At 41.6% G+C, this 13,014-nt stretch overlaps 1 long non-coding RNA gene across 1 annotated transcript; it reads right to left on the bottom strand.

The window, feature by feature from the left end:
- Window positions 1-237: 237 nt before the first annotated feature.
- On the bottom strand, window positions 238-5,554 carry LOC137475178 (uncharacterized). Its single transcript, XR_010999725.1, has 2 exons — window positions 3,512-5,554; window positions 238-3,412 (listed from the first exon to the last, which is right to left on the bottom strand). It is a non-coding gene; the product is annotated as an uncharacterized lncRNA (long non-coding RNA).
- Window positions 5,555-13,014: the final 7,460 nt, after the last annotated feature.

Genomic DNA, 13,014 nt, shown 5'->3' with positions numbered 1-13,014 from the left:
TGCAACTCAGGCAGAAACCTACAAAAGATAATTTAGCTGTTAACTGGCGCAGTCTATATATGCCAGCAAAAATGCACTGTCACTAGAAAACACTATTTAGTAACTATGTAGCAGAAGGAGTTAAAAGAGGTCTTTTTTTACCATTCAGGGAAACTACTTCTTTAGATTGGATCTGGTAAATGCAAAGTAGCACATGCTAAAGACTCCTGTGCAAGTACTTCAGGTCGTTTTCTTGAAAAATTTGTTTATATAGTAATATTTGAGATCTTCTATATGGTCTTGCATTGAAAGCCACAATGAAAAGTTTGCATGTGTTCTTTCTCCACTGTTTGCTTTTAGCTGGCCACCATACTCTGCTCTCCAGCTTTGTGTTATTTGTGTTTCTCTGACAGCATGAGCCTCACAAAAAGCGCCCCTTTATTTTGTCTCTCCATACAGTAATAGTTCATCATCACCAAAATCCAATATAAGCTACTTATTTTCAACACATTCTGTAACGCAGAACCTTTGCTCACAAGACAGACTTCTGGAAAAATAATAATCCTGTATAATACATCTAAATCCCTCCTGATCAGTAGCATATTCTGGAATAATTTCCTTGATTCAGCCAAGTTTCCACTCAGAGGCACAAAATCTGGAGGGGAGAAAGTTGAGCCGTCCAGGTGGCACAGACAGCATTTCACATCATTCCAGCAGCTCAGGCACTCCTGCTTCTCCTCACTGTCTCAGGTTCAGGGGAGGGACACAGACAGAAGCAGAACTGCTGCGTTTGCTGAACATCAGATCTCCTTGCAGCAGACCAGAGGCCCAAATATTTAATGCATCACAAGGGAAGGTTCAAACACAGAACACCAAGAAAGAAAATGGTGCCGTTATAGCACCAGAGCACACTGTTTTTGTTTATGTTTGCCAGAGTTTTCAACTGTTTATCAGAATGGCAACAGATGGCACAAGGCAAACGCACGCACTTTTTCACAGTTTCCTACAAAACGAACAGATGTCTTCATTACATGCTACATGACCGCGTTTAACAAAATGTGACAAGAAGCAGAGGTAGAGAAAAATGGCATATCCCTTTCCTAACCTGAATTGCCTCCTGGCATAGATTTGAGTTGTGCCTGAGCATGGGACTGAATGCACAAGAGGGAACTCGGAGCGATTTTGACTTTTCTCTAATCCGTTGTATTCAGCGTGCATGGGAAACAGAAGCAGGGACTTTGGGATGGCTCCATCCCTAGGAACACGTGGCAGCTCTCTGGACCAGCCAAGATGGACAAGGAGATCTTTTCATCATCTCTCCTTAGGAATGTTTTCAGGGGATGACAGTGCTCACCTGCATGAGGGGAGCCCCTCCAACAGAGCCCACGTGAACCTTGAGACCTTTTGTCTCTGCCAAAAAGGACACATTATCCACAGCACGGGGCTGCTGGGCCACAGACAGCCCTTGTGCTGCCCAAGCACTTCCAGAGCCTCAGCAAGAAGATATAGCAGACCTGAACAGTCAAAATGCTAAAGGTTTCTCTAGTGATGTGAGTGAGTAGAGCACCATCCACAAAATAAATCTGTTCTGAAAGCAAGGCCCTTGTTGGGTTAAATACTGCCTGTCTGCTCATCTGAGTGGCTCAGCAATTCCAGGAAATGCATGTCTTGCCACATGAGGAAGGATAAGAGCATGAAGGCTTGCGCTGTGCTGGAGATTGATGTTTTCAACTTTCATTTTTGCTAACTGCTGCTCCAGCAATCAGACAGACTTCTTTTCAAATCAGCTAAAGAAGAAATGGAGAGAAGTGTTCAGGTTTGGGGGGTAATGGGCAATTGACATCCACTCATTCAGGTGTTCTGTAACTAGCTATGGTTCTTAGTACAGAGTGAATCAGAGTAAAATCACAGCTAATGTGAAAATTGTACAATAGGGCAGCAGACATTCATATATTTTATTTAGTTTCTGCTGCAGGGAACAAGGCCAGCCATTTCAGACAGCTCTCTGAGTTAGACCATAGACATAACTTGCAGACCCATGTGCATTTGTGACTGTAAAGGCAGGGACAGAAGCAGAAAGGTCTGCAGGAAAGCACAGCTTTGGATATATTCCTTCCATCTGGAAGCTTTGAATTGCTTAAATGCAGAACTATATTCCATCCTGTTAAAGAAAATTTTAGACTCCACATAATGAAGCTAAAATCTGTCTCCAAGCCAGGCTGTCACAACACAGTAGGAGGACAAAACCATAGTGAACAGAACAGACTTTGCAGGCACTTCTCTTTGCCCACAATATACAGAGTTACAAAGAGACCAAATCCTGTCCCTCTTCCCAGAGCTTCTCCAAATAGGCCAACAGAGTGGAAACTTTCATACTGCAAAGTGCTAAATCAGCTAGTCAAGGTTTTGTCAGGCACCAGATGTGCCAGTGAGGCAAATTCTCTTTCCAACTCTATCTCCTAGTCTTGCTGGGTAAACCTCAGAACTGACTTTCTCCTTGCACCTTTAAGGGCTGTACAGTCTCTATGAGGGGCTTTATACAGTCAAGATAGCAGTGTACAAACAAACATGGGCAGACTCCCTTTTTGAGAGGTGTTCTCTGCCAGCCCAGGAGCAGAGACCCAGGATCTCCTTCATCTGGTAGCAGCTCACCTCAAATGTCCTGAGATACCTGGAAATTTTCCCATCTAGACACACACTGTTGGCTTGCAGCATCATGCAGTGGGCTTCCTAAAGTCGTAATCCAACATGAAACAGAGAAGGCTCCAGAGTTTAGTAAACTAGAATAGTCATCAGATAAAAGTGGTGATCAGCTGCATACTATTTATCAACACCTATTTGCATCGATGAGTTGTTGGTCAGGCTGGTTGACATGGCCTGGCACAAAGACACATGGCAGTTCCGAGCTGCACAGTGCTGTGACAAAGGGAGACCCTAATGGCTCAGAAGGGCCTGGAGTACACAGAGCAGCTTATTGCTCCTTATTTTACCCTGCCAGAGGCAAAACTAACTACAAGTCTCCCTGGGAAAATTGTTTCCCCTCACTCACAGAGGGTTTTATGCAATGCAATCCTCTTCTATTCACCCATGGCTGTCTCTCTCGGGACAACAGAGGCAGCCTTTGCTGCTGGTAAAATTCTCCCACATAAAATGAAATATCTAAAACCCATCTGCATTCCCATTCCCATTCCCAATATCAGGAATCCCAGGTAAATCCTTTGGCTTTCTTATAATTTTTGCTCAGCCCAGCAAAATTCCATTTCTAACTAGTTAGGAAGACACCAACCAGACTTCTACTTCAGAATACCATTTTCAGGAGTTGATCCTGTGCTGATGAGAGGCTGTAAGACCTTTCCCAAGGATTTCAGCAGATAAAATCAGTCCCTCTGGTAACACAAAGACCAGAATGTAATTGCGGGATGACTACCATCCCCTGAGGAGAGAAAAAATATCAGGATGCAGCAGAGCAGGAATTCTCCCAAGGAGCAAGGAAGAAAACATTTGTCATGACTTTAGGCAGGAGCACTCTAACCATTCTTTCAACCATTTTATGACTTTAATGACTGGCTTCTCATTGTCTCAGCAGCTTGCAGAATTTTCTTCTCCCTTCCCCTCATCTTCAGCCTGAAGATTTCATCTGCAGCTGCTCACAGAGGTATTGTCCATCTGGAAGGCAGTGACTGCTAAACCCAAAGTTTCTTGTGGAGCTCCTGTTCTTAGCAAACTGCTTCTCACAAGCCTTATGTTCATCACCAGTTCTCTGGGACTCTTCCTAGTGGCATCTGGCAGCCCCTGCAGCGATAAGAGATCACACAGGGTCTCATTAGCAGCGCAAGGCGCTTCACAGCGGGGACTCTGTGCATCAGTTGCAGCGATGTCCTTAGCATTTATGTCCTGAAAGAAAGCGCAAAAATACAGGCAGTGGTGACACAGAACACTTCTTGCATGTGACTCCAAAATCTACTGCAACAGTCTCACTTACTGCACAAAAAGGAAGAAACCCAAATCTATCCTGTGTTTGAGTGCATGTCTGTGTTTTTGTGAGTACATTTAATGCAACCCTCAAAACTGTTCTTAATGCAGTTACCACTGCACAGAAGGTGCAAAGTTTGACTGTTTCCATAACAAAAGATTAGAATTTTTTTTCCTATTGAAAGGGGATGGGGGGTTTGAAACTAGATCATCTTTAAGGTCCCTTTCCACCCGAACCATTCTATGATACTCTGAAAAAACAAATATAACAGAGACTTCAAATGTCTACATCAGATGGCCAATTTCTGCATGTGTCCAAAACTTTGACTTGGGTGTCCTTCCCACCCAGCCCAGAAGTCACTTGTCATCTCCTTATGTTAGCCAAAGCTTCATTGGATTCTCTGTCTTCGTGTTGTCTCTTTTGAAGAGAGACAAAGGTAGATACATTACAAATAATATGCTTTTAAACTACTCATTAAAATATTCACTTCAGTACAGGACTTCTAGGTTTGAGGTTCTCTACAACCTGAGACAACAAGCTCAGTTCTTCTCTTTACTCTAAGTGAGTCTCTTCTCCATTAAACTAGTATTTCTTCCTGGCTATTCATCTTACCTATCTTGCCAGAACCCACAAGAATAACAAATAGGACCAACCTACAACCCAGGAAGCACAAAGAGCAGTGACAGAGAAGCCCTGCCATCCCTGACATCATTCATACACTAGCAAAGAGACCCTCTGATGCTCAGATTACACCTCTTCAGCACTAGAAACTGTCTTTGCTGTCATTTTAAACCAATTCATCTGTACAACTGCACACACTCTAAAGGAACCATTGAAGAAAATGTGTGCAATCTGGCTTTTGCTTCAGCATTTTCCCCAATACAGAGGAGAGGAAGGGTCTCTGGCATTGGCATATCATTGGTAGAAAAGTCAGAAGGTTAAATAGCTTGAATTATCTGGACATATCAGACTTTCCTCTTGGAAGGAAACACAAGCATCCTGAAGCAAAGTTTCTCCTTCAGAAATTCAACCCTCCAGTTCTGCTTCCCCCAAAAATACTTGCCCTATGAGTTATCATCAGCTATAGAAAGTGAGAAAAGACCATCCACAATTTGTTACATCTTTTGCTCAAAGATCACTGCATAATGAAGAGAGAGACCAAATCAGACAGCAGGTCTTCCATAAACTGAGCATTTGCTTAACACACCAGAAAAGGAGCTCATAAGACTATGTTTAACACCATCTGGGGATCCTTCCATACAATATTACCATCAATAATAACAGAAGCCTAGCTACAGATTGTTGTACTCTGTGACAGCTAAATATATCAGGCCTAATTAGATAACACAGGCCAAAAAGCAAAAATCTTCAAACACAAGGGAATGCAACCACAAGGGCCAGGAAGATGAAAGAAACCCTGCAAATTAAGTAAAGGGATGAACCTGGATTGAAATCACCAGTCTCAACACTGTAACTGAAATTTAGGAAAGGTCAGCTCTAAATAAGGAGCCTGGTTTGAACTGCACATCTGGGGTGTCTCTGTGACTCAAACCAGAGAGCAGGCTCCAAACACTCCTCAGAGCTAGAAAGAATGCACTGGGGAATTTACCTCAGCTGGTGTATATCAGCCTGGCTCCATTGACTTCAATTAGCGTGATGTTAAATCTCCAGCGTTGACTTCAGTGGGATTACAGTGATTTACATCAGCTGAGGAGCTAGCATTTCACTTTTAGGCAGACTCTTCTGTAGCATCTTCATTAGTGGAAATGCCATATAAAGAGAGGAAAAGGAGTCATACTCTGTTCTTACATCTCCAGCTACCTCCTGTAATGGGTATATCACAAATGCAAGACATAGCCTGGCAGCCAACTATAATTAGCTCTGTTTTGTTGCAGCTCAATCTGTGGTTACAATTATCCTTTCTATGCTATAAAGATCCAGCTAAGAATTGCTGAAGCCACTCCTTCCCCTTCCTGCCTCTCCCCTTTATTTAACAGCTCTAAAAGCAGGTTTTCATAAAGGCACAAGGTTCTTGCCCTTTCCTGTGCATGCACAGCTGGCAATTACTGCTAGCAGCCAGCCTTCCCACTTCCCAGCTCCATCTTCCTGCCTGTTTTCCCCAAATCTGTAAACACAAGAATCACTATAATCTTCCTGGATATCACACATGTATCCCAGGTTTGAATTCTACAAGATACTTAAATCCATTAAACTGTGAAACATGCAACAAGACACCGTGGTCCTCCCACAGGCTGCACTGCCAGATGTTGCTGGAAAACAACATGCTGGTTCCTCCCAGATTCTAGATGAGCCACTGCTCGTTAAACATTGAAAATATTATCTGAAACACACAAATATGGCCTTTTGAGGAATCCAAGGAAGGCATCCATAATTCCTACTTCTAGGTACCCAATCTCAGTGGTGTGATTAGGCTACTTTACAGCCAGTGGAGACTTCAGAGACAATTTAAGAGCTAAACCAGGAGTTTGCCTCTCCCCATGGAACATATAACATGCCTAAACTCATAAATTAGGTTCCTTTATTAGAAAGCCTTAAGATGGCATGAATATTCTCAAAATACTTGTAAGAGCCGTTTCCCCCCTGAACTCTTTTTATCGCCTGACAACACAAATCAGACAAAGTGAGGAACTTTGCTCGGTCCAGGATTCTCTTAAAATATGAACTCCTTGAGATTTTCACAGCTGTTCAGCATCAGGTCCTGCAGCCCAGTACCAAACCTGTGTTTTGGGCGGAATTACGTAAATCATGGACTTCACGTTTCCCAGTCAAATTGCAGTGGTTTCAGACTGATCTAAAATGGAAGTTTGAATGTCTCCATGAAATTGGCTATTTTAAATATATTTTTCAGCCTGAAACAAAGGATTTCTCTCCAATGTTGTTTTAAATTTACATTTTTCTACAATTTATCATGGTGTTCTAATGTTAGCTCAAAAATGCAGCATTTTAACTTTAAAAGAGTTCTCTTATGACTCATTTTTTTTCTGAAAGTATGAGACTAAACCCAGATCTAAGATGTCTAGTTTCCTCAAAAATTCATCTTCAGTAAATAAACAGGATGTTTAAATGAACAACATGCTGTTCTGATTTGTGTATCAGTGAAAAATACACACATAAAGGTACCAAAATCTTATCCTTAATTCATGCACAAACAGGGATGATTTCCTACCAGCTACTCGTCCTCTAAGGACTACTTTGAAGAGCAAAGTTTCTCTATGACCCAGGTAAATGCCTCACAGAAGAAGATTTGATTTAACGGAGAATGGCAAAATTCATAATCTGTCACCTTTTCACAGCTTTTTTATATTCTTGACTGTCTAAGTATGGAACAAAGTCACATGTAGACTCTAGTATAAAAATACTTCCTTTACTGGGACAGGCTGTGACTTGGCTACAGGAAAGGTGCAATAATTTCTCCTTGCACACACACTTTACAAGCTATGATGCCTCAAATTCTCCTGTTTCCTTGTTTCCTCTTCTATCTTCCTACCCTCAAGGGCCTAATACCCAGCCACTCTTTCCTGGAAAATAACAAGAATCATACTCTCCATGGATACACAGCTCTCTTTTCTGGTAATTAAACATATTTTCAATTTAATGGAATGTGAATGATGGATTAAAACTGACTGTAGAAGGAAATAAAGGTGCACACACTACTTTGAACTTTTTAAAGCATAATTCTATATGAAAAGGTTCATATTCCCTTAGATGAAGTTTATTCCTTCCTTATGTATTTTTACAGCAGTTGTCATCTCACAATACTGGGGTTTAAGACTCACTCCCCAGTTATTGGTCATCATCTCCTACAGAGAGCTTAAGCCCAAGAAAATGCCTTTTTGTGTCAAGAATAACTTTTGCTAGAGTGTTTCCTGGGTAGTTGATGGGAGGATGAATTTACTTTTCTAGGAAAATGTCACTGAAATATCAGACACGCTGCCCACTTTGGTTGTTACGATCTCATTGTTACTGGCTTTTTATTTCCCCTTTAAGATTCCCATTTTCAGGGCTTTTCCTCCTTCCTTCCTCCTCCTCCCACAGAGCTCACAGATTTTTCCTCTGGTTTTGCATCATGCCACTTTCCAGGCATGGTTTGCATAACACATTCTTACTCTGCTGTGTTTCTAAGCCTCAGACTAAAGTAATTTTAATTTTAACCATACAACTGAATTTAGCTCTTCTGAAGGTCTTTATTGTGAGTCCAATGGAAGTGGGACATTTTGACCTTGCAAGACAGCCAGCTGCAAATGACATCACGAACTGCCATTCAGCAGCTGCATCTGAAAAAAAAGAAAAAAATAATATGGAATTATGAATAAAATTTTCAGAGATGAGGGAGAGAGGAGGCATGGATGATAGAGAGTTCCCTATTTGTTAAAAATCATAGGAGAGGATAGAAAATGTTCTGGGCAGCTGCTCTGAAGTGAGATACTGACCTACAGGAGCAGCTTAAAAATTGTGCAGATTTTGTAATTCTAGTTCCTCTTACTTGTCCTTATAATTCTAGTTCCTCTTACTTGCCTTTTGAGTAGCTAAATACAGATTCTATTTCCAGGTTTTGAGACAGAGGAAGAAATCAGACTCCTGGCTGGTCACACGACCCCAGGAAGCTGTGATTCAAGAAAAAGTATTAGATCTTTTGACAAATTATGTGGGTATTGACTCAAGTACAGGTTAAATACTGCCCTGAGCAACCTGATCTAGTGGGTGATGATGATGCTCCTGACCATGGTGGGGGAAGCCTGGATCTACATGACTGATGTCCCAACCATTCTATGATTCTGTGATTCCATGACTCACTGGAAGTGCAGCCATGCAGAGCTCTGAAAGAGCTACACTGTAATAGCAATTAAGCAAAGAAAATTATTCTACTCTTCATGTTTTCTAACCTGAAAAGGAGTGGAGGAAGCCCCAGAGCTTCTCCCCTTAAAAATTACTTGCTCTTTAAGGTGTCGTCTCTTTCTCAGTCTTGCATCTCCCCTCTTTTGACTCCTCCTTTCTTAATTTCTTTTTTTCTTTCTTTTTTCTCAGTGATCTTGCTCCAAGTTCAAACATGATGCTTTCCCTGCACTTCTGCTGCCTTAGGGCCCATCCCAGGGAGCCAAGGACAACTCCTGCTGCCATCACCAGATATTCCCAAAAACTCTGGTACAGCTTGTGGCTGTGCCCTTAGCCTCCCTCTCCATGTAATACAATTGAATGACCTTTTGAGTTTACTTTGACAGAGAAATAAGGGATCCTCATCATTATAGATATTTTCCAAATATTGGCTTTGCCCTGTTGACAGCTTTATCTGTATTTGGCAGGCCTGTAATTACACAAGAAATTAATATAAACTCTGTTTTTAAGGTTATATATTGAACATTTACCGAGGAGCTGGAGAGTGGTAATCCAATGAATTGCATGAAACCAATAACAACACTAAGATTTTGTACACATCTCAAATCTCTCTCCTTGTCATGCCAACTGCTTTAAAATTCTTGATCTTTTTTTTTTTTAAAGAGTACCCATTCAAAAAATCTTTTCTCTTTCTTTAATCCTTGCCTCTGTGTTCCCTATTCAACATTTTTAATGGCCTTTTTTCTAATACCGCATTCACCTCAAGTGACATTAAGCTGATGTAATAGAACCATTTTAATCAGTAACAATCAATTTTATTACTACAAAAACCTTAGGGACAGAACATTAAATACATACCATGTAATTAGTTTTGATAAAACAAGCCTTCATTTTAGCAAATCAAATATAATGAAAAGGAAATTTAACAACTATAAAAATCTATGACATAAAGTAGGAGTGAATATGCATTCTATATGCACAGCAGTACAGCAGCGTATTTCATTTCATCCACACACACAATCCATGTGAGGGCAAAGATGAATTCTGGGAAGTCTTTGGAAATTAAGGAATGCTCCAAATGCTCTTTTATTGATAATATCTACTTTAATTGCTTTGTTTATAAGCTACATCAGTGATTGAATCTTAGAAGAGAGCTTGGCCTGCAAGGAGGCTGCAAAAGCACTAACTGAATGCACTTATTGATGCAATGATGCCAAGATGAGAAGCAGTACTGAGGAAAGCAGAGTAAATATCCACTACCTAGCTAGTGATAAAACCAGAGTTCCTACCTCTGTATTTATTCACAGGGTAATTAATATCTGACATGGTTCTGCATCCTCTGTGCCACTAAGGCTGGAAGTGTTTACAAACAGCCATTAGTCCTGTGCCAGGAGAGCAGGCTGGGCACATAACAGCCTCCCCTGTAGGCACAGACCAATATTTCTCCAGCAACCAGGAATTCCAGCTGAGATCACCAGCAGCATGGAGGCACTTTATTCTGCTTCTTACAAGAACCATGTTCTTGTGCAGCTCATGATATTCCTCGAGCAGGAACACTTAATAGGACTGAGGGGATTTGGTGACGAATTTTTCTTTTTCATTAGCCAGGGGTTGTTTTGTTTCAAGTTATTTGGAAAATATAAATAATGTTTCCACACTTAGTAATGGTCCACTGGGGGCATATTTAAGTTGCAATTCATCAGCCTGGAGTTTTACCACACAGAATGTATCAGGAGCTGCAGTCACTGAGACACCATCTTTCCAGGCAGGATTCAGCAGTCTCCTCCTCCAGCCTTCTCTCCTTCATTTCTTGGCCAGATGACCTCCTGGTCCTTGGGAAAGACTCAATTCATTTTTCAGATAGCCATTAAGATTACTTTATACTATTCCACCCCAGGGGGACTGAAGAGCTGCACCAAAATCCAGAACAATTGACAATATGTTCTTCTCAACAGAAAATTGGATTTTCTACTAAGCTTAAAACCTCTTCAAGGAAACTAGATTGCTTCAGAAAGTCTTCTGATTCTAAATCAGTTTTCCCAGAGCAGATTTTGAGTCAATATTTTCAAGGGGTTCTCATCAAAAAACCCAAAGCTTCAAACAAAAAAAATGTCCTTGCAACTTCCCAGGAAAAGTTCTTCACTAAATTCTGTCTATAAAAATTACATTTACTACTTTCCTCAACTCTTGCAACATGAAAACAAGGCATCTCCTAAGTAGTTCTACTGAAGCATTTTCAGGTCCTGGTTTGTCTCACTCTTCCCCACATAAATCAGGAACCACACCACAGCCAAGAGGCTGTAACTACATCTGAGGAAACACTTCACACTTTGCCAAAAATCTCCTCTGCAGAAACCAAGGAACCTGATGCAATGGAAACCCTGTGGCCCAAGAACTGAGGAAATACACCTGAGTCTGGGGAACTGCAGCCAGTGTGGAGTTCCAGGTTTGGGAAGGACCCATGAGATGGGTGATGGCAGCTCTGAGGATGGGATTTCCTGAGGCTCTGGATCTGGGGGATGGCATCCAGCACATCATTCCAGGGCAGAAAAGCTTTGGTCTGCAAGTCTTGGCCATGGGATGGGACTTGGGACCTTTGGAGTCAGAGGTTCCAAACAGCCTCACAGGCTGCTGGCCCAGGCCTGGGCTACCTTCTGCAGCCTGCAGCTAAGTCGGTGCTCCTGGGACAGCGGAGCAGCAGCCCGAGTGGCTCGGTCTCTGATGGAGAGCTGGGACTGTGAAAGCCTGACTGGCACTGGCACCAGTCCAGCCACAATTCCTGAGACACAGAGCAGCTGCTACCAGCAGCAAAACTGACAAGATCATCGATTTCTCTGAGAAGCTGCAGCATCTGGGGAGCAGATTTCATTTCGGAAACGCTGTGTGGTGATGTGTCAAAAACAGTCTTTCCTTGGGTTTTCTGGTTCATATGAAGTTTTAGTCTGAGAGGGAAAAAAAAAACCCACCACAGTTTTCTGCCACCTGGAAACCCTGGGGGTTTAGCTGTCTATATTTGGCACAGTTTATGTCTGATGAAGGAAGAGAATTGGGCTGAGAATCCTGCAGGATCAGCCTGACCCATCCCTTTGCTGTGCCTTATTATCCTTCTGTCAGGGGCTGCTCGCAGCCTCGTGTAGGCCAGGTCAGCTCTGCCAAGGGGGACATGCAGTCACATCTTCAGCCTTGTATTCCTCTGAACTAGTGGTGACTCATGAACAGGGACAAAATTTTCCCAAGTCATTGCAAGTCCCACAAGCCAAAAATAAATGTTCGAAAGAAATGTTTGACACTCAAAACTGAATCCTTGATTCAAGGTGACCTGCAGTTTTTATTAATGCTTTGATCACCTCTGTGTCTATGAAATTATTCGATTACCATGTGTTACATCCTCACATTTACTCATACCTCAGAGGGCCTAATTTGTGCCTCTGATGTATTTCTGAAGCAATTTCTATGGAAATATATTTTTTAAATTCCTTTAAGTGTATAAATTGTATTATTAATTCAACATACTACTTTTGCTTCATTGTTCTTTTTTTTTTTTCCCTTTACTAGCTGTTAGAATACGTGAGAGGAAATTTAAGCTGATGAGCCAGTAGGAAGGTATCACCTCTTTATATGACTGAAACATTCTGGTTCCAATCTGGACCATGTGAAAATAATTAATGTGCTTAAATTCCTGCAGTTTGATAATTCAGGATGAAAATCCTGGTTTTGCCAAAGTCAGTAGCAAAATTCTTACTGATTTGAATGGGGTAGAATCAAACCTAGAGAGTGACGACAAGGCACCTCTGTTCAGCACATTGGTCTCTCCTGTTATCTGTGCAACACATGGAGTTTGTTGATAACTTAATAGGAATAAAATATTCAGTGACATTTTTTATGTGTGTCTGCATATGCACTGCAGCTGGATGAAGAAGTCATCATTCCAGGATCCTAACTTTTTGTCTGATCACAAATTACCAGCCAAGGCAGTGGTTTTCATCACTTTTATTCTATTTTTCCTAAACGTGCAATGGATCAGTTTAGGAATGCAAGCTGCATTTTGTAACTAGCTCACAAATAGCCTATTCATATCTGCCTTGATCCAAGGGAGAACTTAAACCTGTCCCCAGAAGGACTTACATAAGATTTAAAATATTTCCTTGACCTGTATGTGCTGGCTGGACACAACAATTCACACATCCCAGCTTCACTAACAGACCTCA

Source organism: Anomalospiza imberbis, chromosome 6, assembly GCF_031753505.1.
Source record: "Anomalospiza imberbis isolate Cuckoo-Finch-1a 21T00152 chromosome 6, ASM3175350v1, whole genome shotgun sequence".
In the NCBI taxonomy this organism is placed as follows: domain Eukaryota; kingdom Metazoa; phylum Chordata; class Aves; order Passeriformes; family Viduidae; genus Anomalospiza; species Anomalospiza imberbis.
This window is presented reverse-complemented; position numbering and strand designations above follow the sequence as displayed.